Below are 14,572 nucleotides of genomic sequence, written 5' to 3'. Positions count from 1 at the left end.
AGTGAGCCTCTCAAAAGGACATATAATTAAGAGGAGGCCATTAAGCACACTTAATCCAATTTGGCCAGCATATTTTGTAAGAGGAGAAAAGATAGAGGTAGGAATATTGCTCATCTGGTAGAGTACTTGCCTGGGATACAGGAAGTACTGGGTTTCCCATCTCCAGCACCTGGGCATGGCAGTATATACTTGTAATACCAGCCAGCTCTTGGGAGGGAGAAGCACGGGGGTCAGAAGTTCAAGGTCATCCTTGGCTACATAACTAGTTTGAAACCAGCCTGGGCTACATGAGAGCCTGTCTAGAAAAAAGAAGGAAGAAGAAGGAAGAAGAGGAGGAGGGGGAGGAAGGAGGAAGAAGAGGAGGAAGAGGAGGAGAGAAAGAAGAGGAGGAAGAGGAAGAACAAGAAGAAGAAGTAGAAGAGGAAGATGAACAGGATCAGAATCAGGAACAGGAACAAGGACAAGGACAAGAACAAGAACAAGGGGCACCCAATGGAGGAGCTAGAGAAAGTACCCAAGGAGCTAAAGGGATCTGCAACCCTATAGGTGAAACAACATTATGAACTAACCAGTACCCCTCGGAGCTAGTGTCTCTAGCTGCATATGTACCAGAAGATGGCCTAGTTGGTCATCACTGGAAAGAGAGGCCCATTGGTCTTGCAAACTTTATATGCCCCAGTACAGGGGAACGCCAGGGCCAAAAAGTGGGAGTGGGCGGGTAGGGGAGTGGGGGGGGGGGAGGGTATGGGGGACTTTTGGGATAGCATTGGAAATGTAAATGAGGAAAATACCTAATAAAAAATATATAAAAAAAAACAACAAGAACAAGAACAAGAACACGAACACGAACACGAACACGAACACGAACACGAACACGAACAAGAACAAGAACAAGAACAAGAACAAGAACAAGAACAAGAACAAGAACAAGAACAAGAACAAGAACAAGAACAAGAACAAGAACAAGAACAAGAACAAGAAGAAATGTGAGCATACCGAAAATCACAAGGACTAAATATGCAGAGAAAAGAGCATGTGGGGCCACAGCATAAAGATGGCCATAGGCCTGAAGAAAAAACAAACCTGCCTGACCCTGCTCTTAGATTTGTAAGTTCAAGACAGGAAAGAACTAAAGTTCTGTTGTTTACCCCTCTGGCCTGTTGATAATTTAAGTAGCCCTAAGGAGAAAAGTGACATAAAAACATGTTCTTAGATAGCTGTGTTAACACATAGCACCCAGGAGGCTGAAGCAGAGGGACTCAGAGTTCCAGGATTGCTGGGGCTCTGCAGCCAGCCCTTGCCCTCTGACCTTAGGAAGGACATCACCATTCTTTCTATTCTAAACTCCTAAGTTTCATGAGGGCTTAGCATTCTATCCTTAATCTGGCACATAGTACATGCTCAGTCATATTTTTAAAAGTAGGTATGAATGAATAAATAAACAACTTACTCAGATGGAAGCCCTCGGGTTATTCTATATGTGATACTGAATGCAAGAAGTTTCCACTTCTGTGGAACACTCCTGGCACAGCTTCCTAATGCTTTAGTAAACTGCTGTGATCCATTCTTACTTATAACTTCCTGGTGCAAGCCTATCATTTCTGTCACATACAGTCAGAAAGAAGCCATATTAGAGCTCAGTTCTATCCTCTATATCCTCTTGGAAAATGCATGCTGAATACAATTCTACTTAGTTACGATGACTTTAACCCCTTAAAGTAAAAAAAAAAAAATACAGGGATGTAGCTCATTGGTAGAAGACTTGGTAACCTGCACACGGCCCTGGGCTTGATCCATAAAACCATAGCAAAAAAAAAAAATTGTTAAAACAAAACTTGCTACTACAATAGGGCACACTGTCTGATTTATGCATGTCATTTATTCTCATGTTATAGAAAATCCAAGATTATCTAGGGAAGAGGAAGTCATGCCAAAAAATAGTGCTACCTGCAAAGAGAAGATCAATGAAGGCTACGCTACACCTTACCATTTTTTCTATACATTCCTGAACAGAAGATATGTTTAACTACACTAAACATATTTTTCAAATTGTGGATGTTGAGGTTTGGTCTGTTGTTATGTATTGCAATGCTAAATTCTGTCTAGTTGCCTCAAGACCAGTGAATTCTCACAGTTACTAATTTTTGTTGTGTAAACCTTGCTCCTTAGTTTAAAACTATTGGTTAAATTAAAAAAAAATGACTACAGCCAATTACTGGAGGGATTAGAGGTAGGTGGATTTTTGAGTTACCTGGTTGGGGATTGCAGGTAGAGGAGGGAGAAGAAAGAACATTGTGAGATAGGAGGAAGCCACCATGAGAGGAGATGGACCATGAGCGCATGGCCAGGAGAAACAAGAAGTATTTGGTGTACACTACTGGGAGACAGCCAGGCCAGCAGTTAAAAAAGTGGATTAGGGTTATCTCCCAGTAATTGCCAAAGCCAAATAAAATAACCATAGTCTGAGACTTACTCATTCATAAGCTAGGTGGGGATCAATTTAAATTGGTTCAACTGCACTTGGGATTGGAAATTTTAACACAGGACCAGTCAATTGTTACTTTCTTGTTTAAAAAGGGATGCATTTTGGAAGCAAGATTCAAATGTCAGAGGTCTTGGAAAGATGATGGTTGAAAAAAATTAGGCCTCACCTGGAAATAATGTCTAAGGAAATATGGAAGACAACCCACCACTCTATGACCATTGCAAAATGAAGGGTGACTCCAGTTTTGATATGAGAACACATGTATTAAGTAAGAGTCAATACGTCTTCTAATTAAAATAGCAGAATGTTCTACCTAAAAATCCTACTCAGATGAAACAAAGGAGTAAGAAAATATATTGTTATTAACCTAACAATTCTCTTTTTTCTCCCCTGAAATATCATTTTTTTTTTGGTCTCGGTGCTAGATCATTCCCATTAACAGACTTGCTCACTTTCATAAAAGCGAGCAGGAGCTGGAGAAATGGATCAGTGGTTAGGAGTACTGGCTGCCATACCACAGGACCTTGGTTTGGTTCTCAGCACCACACTGACAGCTTACAACCATCTGCAACTCTGCTCACAGGTGATCCAATTCTGTTTCCTTTCCTCGGTGAGCATCAGTCATGCACACGATACACACACGTGCACGTGGGCAAAAACACTCACATAAAGTAAACAAATCTTTTATTTAAAAAATGTTTAAAAGAAAGAAAAAGCAAGGAGCCAGGCATCATGCCAGGAATCCTAGAACTTGTGAGATGGGAACAGAAGGACCTCGAATTCAAGGTTATCCTCAGCTGTGTAGTGAGTTTAACGCCAGGCTAGGCTACATGAGACCCCATTTCAGAAGAAAAACAATTCTTGAATCTGTACTCACTATTAGCTAAGTCTCTGCTTCTTTTTTCACTCTGTAACCAAACTCATAAGAACTATATATGTCCCCTGTCTCTGAGTCTTCTCTTTAACCTCTTGAGTAAGGTTCCCACCACTACACCTAAACTGTTTGCATTGCGGTCATCAACTACCTGGTCCAAGAGTCCACACTCAGCCCCACTGGACACAGCTGGGAAGTGTGTCTTCTCACGTTTTGGCTCCCAGGACATGGCTATCCTACCTCCTTTGACCTCCATTTCATCCCCATTTACCAGGCTCCTCCCCTCTTCTCAGATTGCTGATGTGAGCAAACCCTACTCTACTGGCAGTCATACAAAAGAACACCACATACAATGATATATATAGTACATAATACTTGATGATGATAATAATGTATGATTGCCAACTGCCTTGTGTATTTCTTACATTATACTTTTTATTATTTCACAGTATATTACATACAAATAATGTTCACTGTAAAGCATAGCAATGAATTATCCTGGCAGCAGCCTCACACATCCAGTAATTACAGCATCTCATGATTGTATCGTTTTCCCTTGTGCTTGATTATTCTTGTTCTTTTGTTTGCTCTGCCTCTACCGACACTGGGCTGAACTCATACCATGGAGCCTAAGTGTTAAGTTGGCCATACCACACAAGTTAGTGTAAGTACACTCTATAGCATTCACATAACAATGAAATCACCTAAGGCTATATGTCTTACAAAATAATTCTGTTGACGCAGTCACATTTAAAATTTCTGAACAATAAATGCCAAGGACAGTGGCACAAACCTTTAATCCCAGTACTTGAGAGGCAAAAGCAAGCAAATCTTCAAGTTCAAGGCCAGCCTGATATAAAAGAGAGTTCCAGGACAGCCGGGACTACACAGAGAAACCCTGTCTTGAAAGATAAAAACATAAAAACAAACAAACAACAAAAAAAGGATCTCTGAACAAGAAATGGAACAGTCACCAAGTGAAAAGAGGATAAAGGACATGAGGAACACTTTGCTAGCTGTGCATCTGACAGGACACTAATACCCAGACTATATAAGGAACTCAAATATTAAAGACTCAAAGAACCAATAACCACACAATGAATGCTCAAATTTACTCGACAGCTCTCAAAAGTATAAATGACTCAAAAGTGTTTTTTAAAAGTATAAATAAAAAGCAAATAGAGGGCCCAAGCCCATATTTATAATGTTCAGCATCCTTAGTACCACAGAAATGTAAATTAAAAGTACACTGAGACCCCACCTCACACCATAAGTATGGATATCAGCAAGAAAACAAGCAGCAAACACTGTCAGGGATGGGAGCGCTCACACTCGCTGGTGGGGGTGTAAGTTAGTGTTGCCACCATGAATTCCAGCATGGTTTTTCAGAAACCTAAAAATAAAACTACCGTTGACTCAGCTATCCCACTGCACAAGGTATATGCCCTTGGGAACCCAAATCAGCATAACAGAGAGATCATCTATGCTTAATGCTGCACTATTCAAAATAGCTAAAAGGTGGAACCAACCTAAATGTCCATCAGCAGAGGGACAGACCTCCCCCCAAACAAAGATGATATGTAATACAAAATGGAGCTATATTAAGCTGTAAAGAAGAACGAAATAATATTGTCAGGAAAATGGATAGAACAGGAGGTTATATTAAGCAAAAGATGTCAGACTCAGAAAGGAAAATATTATTTTTTCTATATATATAAAATCTAGATATTTTAAAATGCATGAAAGTAGAAGGGATACTATTTTAAGGGATAGGGGAACCAGAAAGAGAGAGAAGATGCACACAACTCAAGTGATCCTGTTAAAAGCCAATCGGATGAAGAAATCCCCCAGTCAGGAGCAATTTGACACTTCTCTGAAGCACAGGGGAGAGAGAGACAGAGACAGAGACAGAGACAGAGAGAGACAAAGACAGAGAGAGAGAGGGAGGGAGAGAAGCTGCCTGGCAGGCAGAGTCAAGGCAGGTCAGGGTCTGTTGGCAGATTTCCCAGCCTGCTGAGGTACGGAACAATAAGAGGAGGTGCACTTGAGGCTCAAGGCTAAGAGCTGAAGATTCTATAGACCTTGGTGGAAGGAACAGGGAGATTTCTGGGATGGAAACCAATGTCTTATGTACAATTTAGCAAAATTGCTTCTGTTAGCTTGTGGCTTTGTTTTCCACAGTAATGTAGTATAAGAAGGCTCTGAGAAAATATACTTGCTCACTAGTGTGGTGTAGACCTGCAGCCTTCCCATATCTGCATTTTGCATCTTTTTTCTATCTTTCCTATAATCAGCCACACACACACACCCCGCCAGAGGAGTGTTCGACTTTGCCCTGGCCAGTCCGATACATCCCCCTACCCATCACAACTTTCAACAGCTTCCCACTTCACTCATAACAAAAGGTAAGGGACCTAGAATGACCTCTCATACATGATCTGGCCTCTGTTAACATTTTGCCATATATGCCTACTAAATACTCACCTGAGTCTATGTTTACTTTCTCCAGAAAGCCAACCAGATCTCAAATGCCTATAGCTGGCCCTTGTGGGTGCCAGGCACACAAACACACACACACACACACACACACACACACACACACACACACACACACACAAGCAAAGCACTCATACACAGAAAGGGAAAAATAAATAAGTAAATAAATAAGTATTTAAATGAAAACCAAAGCACTTAAAGGACAGAGTCAGGAAGAAAGATCAAGACTAGCATAGGTTACATAACAAGATCCTGTCTCAAAACTAAAGTGCCTACCAAGGGAAACCTGAAGAGATACAAGGTTTATTACCCCACATAATCCAGGAAATACAGTCTGTAAACTTTACAGCATTGTGGTGGTTTGAATATGCTTGGCCCAGGAAGTGGCAGTATTAGGAGGTGTGGCCTTGTTGGAAGAAGTGTGTCACTGTGGGGGTGGGTTTTGAGACCTTCCTCCTAGTTACTTCTGAAACAAGATGAACTCTCAGCCCCTCCAGCTGCCATGCTTTTTCCACCTTGATGATAATGGACTGAAACTCTGAACCTGTAAGCCAGCCCCAATTAAATGTTGTCCTTATAAGAATGGCCTTGGTCATGGTGTCTCTTCACAGCAATGGAAACCCTAAGACAAGGGTCAAAATTATTTCAAACCAGAGTTTTAAATCTAAAAACATTTCCAGTCATTTCAGGGTAGGAAACAGACCTACAAAAATCTAACCATTATGTCCTAGATAACATTCCTCAAGAAGCTAATGGAGATTGTACTCTGGGCAAATGTAGGTGCAAACCAAAAGAACAAGACAGAATCTAAGAAACAGCAAAGACAAGACTGTTGGATGTGGTGGGGCATTCATGTAATCTTGACACTCAAGAGGCAAAGGCAGGATTCTGCCAAATTCAAAGCCAGCCTGGTCTTCATAGGGAGAATCTATCTTAAAAAAAGATAGACAACAACAAAAGACAAGACTATGCAGCAACAAAAAGTCCCAGGACAATGGGACAGGCAGATGATTCAGTCAGGAAAGTTCTTGCCACACAATCATGAGGACCAGCATTTGGGGCCCCAGAATCTACAGAAGAGCTGGCTTCAGCAATATACATCTGTAATCCTAGCACGGGCTTGGGTAAACAGAGAGCACAGACACACAATTTCTGAAGCTGGTTGGCTAGCACTCTAGCCAAATAAACGAGCTCCCGGTTCCCTGAAAGAATTGGTCTCAAAAGATAAACTGAGGAAGACACTCAACAAATACCTCTGGCCTCACCATGCACAGTGACAACATGTATGCATCCACAGGCATGTGTGCTTCTGTGTAGCAATCTCCTGAAATGAAACTCTCCATCATTAAAACAGGAAGGTTCAAGGGGAGAGAAAACAGCACATTATCTTAAGAAGCCTCTCAGATCAGCCAAGCTGCCTAGAACCAGAGACACAGCCAAGCCACCTGTAAGGGACTCAGATCAACTGAGCTGCCTGGAGAGGACACTCTCCAACTTGTTGAGCTGCCTGCAGGCTATGCAGTGCACTCTAGGTTTCCAGCTTTTCATGGGCTGCCATCCATGCTGCAGTGGATTCTCTGTGATACAGCTGCCTTTAAGTCATGTAGTCTTCTATAAACAACCCCTCACCCATACTCCTCCAAATAACTGCAATAAAACTCGTTGCTTGACCAAGCTCAGTTGTGGTGGTATCCTCACTTTGGTTTACTGATGGTTCCCTCCCTGGAGTGAGTAGGCATTTGATCATGTCTCCCCAGGAATAGTAGTCATGTAGACAATGTCCCAAGCTTCTGACCTTCAGGCTACACTCCTCCCCAGTTACCTAGCAACAGTAAAGATACCTGATTTTTAATAAAGAAGCCAGAAATACACACTGAATAAAAGAAAGTATCTTCAACAAATGGTGTTGGTCAAACTTCAAGTGAGGAATAACCTTGGACTCATTGAGAAAGAGTTTCTAAACAAAATACCACTTACACGGGCACTAAGATCAACAGCTAACAAATGGGACCTCATGGAACTGAGACACTTCTGCACAGCGAAGGATACCGGTATTTGGACAAAGCCGAAGTCTACAGAAGGAAAAGGTTTTTTAACAAATGTATATCCTATAGAGGACTAATAACTAAAATATATAACGAATTCAAAACTTGGTGTCGCCGGGCGTGGTGGCGCACGCCTTTAATCCCAGCACTCGGGAGGCAGAGGCAGGCGGATTTCTGAGTTCGAGGCCAGCCTGGGCTACAAAGTGAGTTCCAGGACAGCCAGGGCTATACAGAGAAACCCTGTCTCGAAAAAACCAAAAAAAAAAAACAAAAAAAAAAAAAAAACTTGGTGTCAAGAAAACAAGTCAATTTAAAAATGGGGTACAGATCTAAACAGAATTGTCAAAAGAGGAAACTCAAATGGCTGAGAAACAAAGAAATGTTCAGCATCCTTACTCATCAGGGAAATGCAAATCAAAACTACTTTGAGATTTCATTTTCCACCTGTCAGAATGGCTAAGATAATAAAGCAAGTGACAGCTCTTGCTGGCAAGATGTGGAATGAAGGAGAACACTCATCCATTGCTGGTGGGAGTACAAACCCTTACAGCCATTACGGAAATCGGTGTGGGGGTTCCTCAAGAAGTTGGAAATCAATCTATCTCAAGTTTCAGCATAGCATTCCTGGGAATAAACCCAAAGGATGCCTCAATCTACCACAGAGACACTAGCCTAACCATGGTCACCGCCACTTGATTCATAATAGCCAGAAACTGGGAACAACCTGGATATCTCATGACAGAGAAATGGATAAAGAAAATGTGCTACATTTACACAATGGAGTACTACTGAGCTGTTGAAAATGACTTCATGACATTTACAGGCAAATAAATGGAACTAGAAAAATATCACTGAGTGAAGTAACCCAGACCTAGAAAGAAAACATATCGTATATATTTACTTAGATATGGAAATTAGCTGCTAAGTCAATGACAACCAAGCTACATCTGTAGAACTGCAGAGGTTAGGTATAGAGTAAGGGACTGGGGTCAGGGAATGGGGGCAGAAAGATCTCTCTGGGAAAGGGCTATAAATAGAAAGTTGTATTATGGATGAACGGAGAGGGGCTAGAACAGGGAGATCAAGTGGGGATGGTGAGGAGAAAGGGGGAGAAGGGGGGAGTATGGGGAGACACAGATAAAATTAAGGACCATTTGAGGGGTAGTATGGAAACTTAATACAGTAGAAGATTCCTAAAATATATACATATATGAAAGTGATATAAGTGAAAAGACAGAGTCCCAATGGGTCATTTCTTGTCATGAAATAAAGTTTTCAGTACCTGGACTGAGTTACATCTAATTGAATTGTTGGCCTAAGGAGTCCCATGGGAACACTTAAATAACCCAGGCAGCTGCTGCCAAGACAATAAGTTACTGTCCACAAACTGATGATGTCATTACTGAGAATGATACTTACACAACGCATTGAATAGAAAAGTCAAGCTGGTGTCAGAGCCTTTACCCCTACATTCTAGCATCTTTGGCACATATTTTAGTTAGGGTTTTACTGCTATGAAAGACACCTCAATCATGGCAATTTTTTTTTTCGAGACAGGGTTTCTCTGTATAGCCCTGGCTGTCCTGGAACTCACTCTGTAGACTGGGCTGGCCTCGAACTCAGAAATCTGCCTGCCTCTGCCTCCCAAGTGCTGGGATTAAAGGTGTGCGCCACCACGCCCAGCCCAAGGCAACTCTTAAAAGGACAGCATTTAATTGGGGCTGCCTTACAGGTTCAGTCTAGTATCATCAAGGTGGGAACATGGCAGCATCCAGGCAGGCATGGCACAGAAGGAGCTGAGAGCTCTACCTCTTCATCTGAAGGCTGCTGGTGGAAGACTGACTTCCAGGAAGCTGGGGTGAGGGTCTTAAGCCCATGCCCACAGTGACACACCTGCTCCAACAAGGCCACACCTCCTAATAGTGCCACTCCCTGGACCAAACAAATACAAACTATCACAGGGTCAATGTAACATATATATTCTACGTCTTCATTTGAAGGCTACTAGGAAAAGACTGGCTTCTAGGCAGCTACCAGGAGGGTCTCACAGTGACACGTGTACTCCAACAAGGTCACACCCACTCCACAGGGCCACACCTTCTCACAGTGCCACTCCCTAGGCCAAGCTTATAGAAACCATCACAGTCCGGGAAAGTACTCCGCATGCTAGCAAAGGTAAACACCAATCCAGCCACAACCCTTTGGTCTGCAAAAGTATCCATCCTACAAAATATGCTAATGAAATGGTGACATAAAACTTGTGGGAATAGGCCAAGCAGTGGTGGAGCACACCTTAAATCCCAGCACTCAGGAGGCAGAGGCAAGTGGGTTTCTGAGTTCAAGCCGGCCAGCCTGGCCTACACAGACCAGCTAGAGCTACACAAAGAAAACACTGTCTCAAAACAAAACAAAACAAGCCTTGCAGGTATAACCAACTAATATCCAATTTGACTTAAGGCTCACTCCACAAGATAGAACCCAAACCTGACACTGCTTGGGTGACCAAGAACTCGAGACTAGGGACCAATGGGACCATGAGTAAAAACAAATACTGCTGATTTTTAAAAATACAACTCAGTGATAAAATGACTCCTAGTACCATCCTGCTCTACTCATGGATCGGTGCCTGACTCAGCCATCATCAGAGAGGCTTCCTCATGCAGCAGATGAGAACAAATACAGAGGTTCACTGCCAGACATTATGCAGAGAGCGTTGGAACACTTAGCCCTAAATGGGATGTCTCCATCATTTCCCCCACCACCACTACCCACCTCAGGTCTCAGGAAACCCTATGGAGGAGAAGGCACAAAGAGTCTAAGAGTCAGAGGGGATGGAGGATACTAAGAAAACAAGGCCCTCTGAGTCAACATGACTGGAGACTCAGGGAGACTGAGGCAGCATGCACAGGGCCTTCATGAGTCTGCACCAGATGGGGCTCTAAAGCTGAAAGAAAGGAGAAGTGAACACACGTTCCCATCCCTAACTCAGAATCAATATCCAATCACATCTTTAATCCCAGCACTCAGGAGGCAGAGGTAGGTGGATCTCTGTGAGTTCGAGGCCAGTCTGACCTATGAAGTGAGTTCCAGGACAGCCAGGACACACACAGAAGCCCTGTCTCAAAAAACAAAAACAAAACAAAATTCAATTGATAACCACTTGGCAAGGAAATATTTAGTTCCCTCTAAGGGAGTCTCACTGGGAAACAGACTGCTCTTAAGGGCAGGCTGCATGTGCAGCAGCAGGTGGCTAACAGAACAAACTCAGGGCGGCTTTGGATGTTCCGTGTCTCATAATGCCCTGTCAGGGCTTTTTCTTTCCTTCTTTTGTGACTTTATCTTATTTATTTTTATTGTATTTATATTAATTTCTTGTCTATTTTTTACCCTATAGGTCATATATATATATACATATATATATATATATATATATATATATATATATATATATATATATATATAGTTTATGGGTGTGAGATCAAGTGAGGTCTCTGTGTCTGCCTCTTGTGTCTTCTCCTGGGCAATTTTCCATCTGTTTGTTTTGTCCAATTACAATGTGTTACGTTTTGTTTTATCTTATCATATTTTATATTAGAAAAACAAAAAAGTGTAAGAAATATTGCTTGACTTACAAGAAATGTATATTCGGTTTTCATGCCTGCGTAAGTTTGTGAAAAAAAAAAAATACTACAAGGGATAGAGCTGGTTCTGGAGACTTTAATTTGGTGTTTAAAGCTCAGTTCATGTGTTAGGCAGTGACAACTCAGTCCCCTCGGACAAAAAAATGCATCAATTCATCTTTCTGGTTATAAGCATCTGAGCCTTCACATTTGGGATATTAATGAATGTCTTTTTGTTGACATCTTAGACATGTTTGATATTCTAAGTATGTATCTCTCTTGAGTACATACATAGGATTGAAACTGCTTAATTGGATATGCAGTTGCTCTAAGTTAATACTAGTTAATGGTCTTCAAGTTGCTTACATGATTTTATATTTTACAAAAAAAATAAGAAAATAAATAAATAATAAATAAACCCAGCACCTCCAGTGAGCTGAATCATATTACATGTGTTAAGATGTGTCTCTTGGTCTGGAGAGGTGGTTCATTGGTTAAGAGTATATACTGCCCTTGCCCAAGAACTGAGTTCAGTTCCCATCACCCACATGAGGTGGCTCACAACTACAAGTTCTAGGAGATTGGCCACCCTCCTCTAGACTCTGTGGGCCCTGCACAAATAGTGTGCACATAAATGTACAAAGGCATATACACATACACATTAAGTTTTAACAATAAATCCTTTTTAAAATACAGAAGCTCATAATGATATCAAAACAAACTGATCACCTTTCGATGAATGTAAAACAGTCAATCAGCTCCTTTGTTTTATCCGATATAAGTGCAATCTATAATTATACAGTGGAGAAGGAAAAGTTAGTTTTAGAAAAAAAAATTAGGACTAGGGATATAGCTTAGGGCTAAATGTGGTTGCCTATCATGGATGTGATTCAATGCCATCAAAAAGAAACAGGAAAAGGGAGAGGTACAGGAGGAGGGAGTAGAGGAAGAAGAGAAGAGAAGAGGAAGAAAGAGGAGGAAGGAAGAGGAGAATGAGGAGGAGGAGGAGAAGTCTATTCATTTTAACTAATATGTGAAGAGGACATGACAGACTTATGATCATTCCCACATAGCAACCATTCAGGAAATGACAGACACAGGCAATGATCAATGGCAGCTGGGAACAGCAGCTCGCCCGCTTGGGAATCTGAGAGATAAGGATCAGGAGTTCCAGGCATATATGGTGTGACTGATTCAACACAAACAGATCAAATGGAAAACTTTTTAATGGGTTCATACAGCTGACAGCATAGGGATCCACTCTTTGATTTTATGATATTTTATCATATTTATATGACAGCTTGTTTATATCACTGAAAAAAAAGCTATCATATATACATGTCAAAAATCAAAATCTGGGGCTGGCAAGAAGGCGCAGCAGGTAAAAACACTTGCCTAGTAATTTTGACGGCCTGAATTCTATCCCTGGAACAGGCATAAAAAATAGATGTGTTGCTTCCAGTCTGTAATTCCAGCCCAAGCACTCCTATGGCAAGATGGAAGTAAAGAGAGCCAGCCAGAAGTTTGCACAGGAAACTGTCCAGTGGCAGAAAAGACAAGAAAGAGATCCTCCCTTAAAAACAGGGTGGAAAGAGACAAGTCCCTCCTAAAAAGTTATCCTCTGACTTCCACTCTCACCCTATGACATGCATGCACCTCTTCACTCATCAACACACACACACACACAGAGACAGATACAGACACAGACAGGCAGAGAGACAGAGACAGAGAGAGACAGAGGGAGATAGAGAGAAAATGAGCCCACTATATAAATAAATAACATCTTTTTAAAACCAAAATATTGGTCTGGTATAGGGGAACTTGTATAAAGACCTGAGTTTGGGTTCCAGCACCCACATTAAACAAACAAACAAACAAACAAACAAAGTTGGGCACAGTGGCATGTGCTCCTAATCCCAGCAATGAAGGATCACAGGGAAAACCAGGAGGGTCTTTGGAGCTTGCTGACATCCAGTCTTGCCAAATAAACTCAGACACACTAAATTCAAGTAAGAGCCCTGTCTCAAAAGAGTATGGCAGACATCCAATGCCCTCCCATGGCTTCTGGCTTCTGCAAACACGGGCACAAGCACACACACCCCCCCCCCCCGCACACCCTGTGTGCACACAAAATGAAAACATCAAGGTTTTTGAAATGTGAAAAGTCAATCTTCATGGCTCCCACCTATAATCCGAGCTGTCAGAAGGAGAGGCAGGAAAAGTACTGTAGGTCTGAGAACAGCATGAGCTACCAATGAGTTCTAGGATGGCCTGGCCTTCAGAGAAACAGCCTAACTAAAAAAGACAAAACGTCTGGCAAAATGCCTCAGAGGTAAAGTTGCTTGGCACATAAACCCGAGATTCTGAGTTGAATCCCCAGAAGCCACATGGTAAAAAGCGAGAACCAAATTCTCCATGTTGTCCTCTGATCCCCACACTCACACTATGGCACACACCCCTGCACTCCTGTACAAAAAACCCAAACGTTTTAAAACTGCTTTTAAAAGGTGTCTGCACTGAACACCTACAGTTTTCTCTTTTGTCCCCAAACCAATACAGTATAACAACTATTTACATAGCTGTTGGCTTACCATCTACATAGCATTTACATTATATTAAGAATTACAAGTAATCCAGAGATCATCTAAGTGTACAGAAAGACAAGTTTAAGTGATGTGCAATCATTACACCATTTCCCAGAGAAGGAACTTGAGCATCCATGGATGTTGGTAACTATGGGGAGTCTGGACCCAAAGACCAAGGACACCAAGAATAAATCTTGTTAAGACCCTGACTTGAGAAAACTATCAAAATAAATAAATAAATAAATAAATAAATAAATAAATAAATAAATAAAAATACTGGGGACTGGGGAGATGCTTCAGTGGTTAAGAGCACTGGCCATGTTCCCACAGGTTCTGAGTTCAATTCCCAGCAGCCACATAGTGGCTCACAACCATCTTTAATGAGATCTGATTCCCTCTTCTGGTATGCATGAAAACAGAACACTCACATAGGTAAACAAACAAATCTTTTAAAAACACCAGATAAA

General features: G+C 41.6%; 1 protein-coding gene across 6 annotated transcripts in view; it reads right to left on the bottom strand.

Annotated features, from left to right (window-relative positions):
• Positions 1–14,572, bottom strand: part of Trmt2b (tRNA methyltransferase 2B) — an 88,767-nt gene that overhangs the window by 55,750 nt on the left and 18,445 nt on the right. The gene's annotated exons all lie outside the window — the stretch shown is intronic.

The sequence above is a fragment of the Mus caroli genome, unplaced genomic scaffold, assembly GCF_978045245.1.
Source record: "Mus caroli unplaced genomic scaffold, Mus_caroli_1 scaffold_5, whole genome shotgun sequence".
Lineage (NCBI taxonomy): Eukaryota > Metazoa > Chordata > Mammalia > Rodentia > Muridae > Mus > Mus caroli.
Note: the sequence above shows the minus strand (reverse complement) of the source record. Positions and strands in the feature narration are given on the sequence as shown.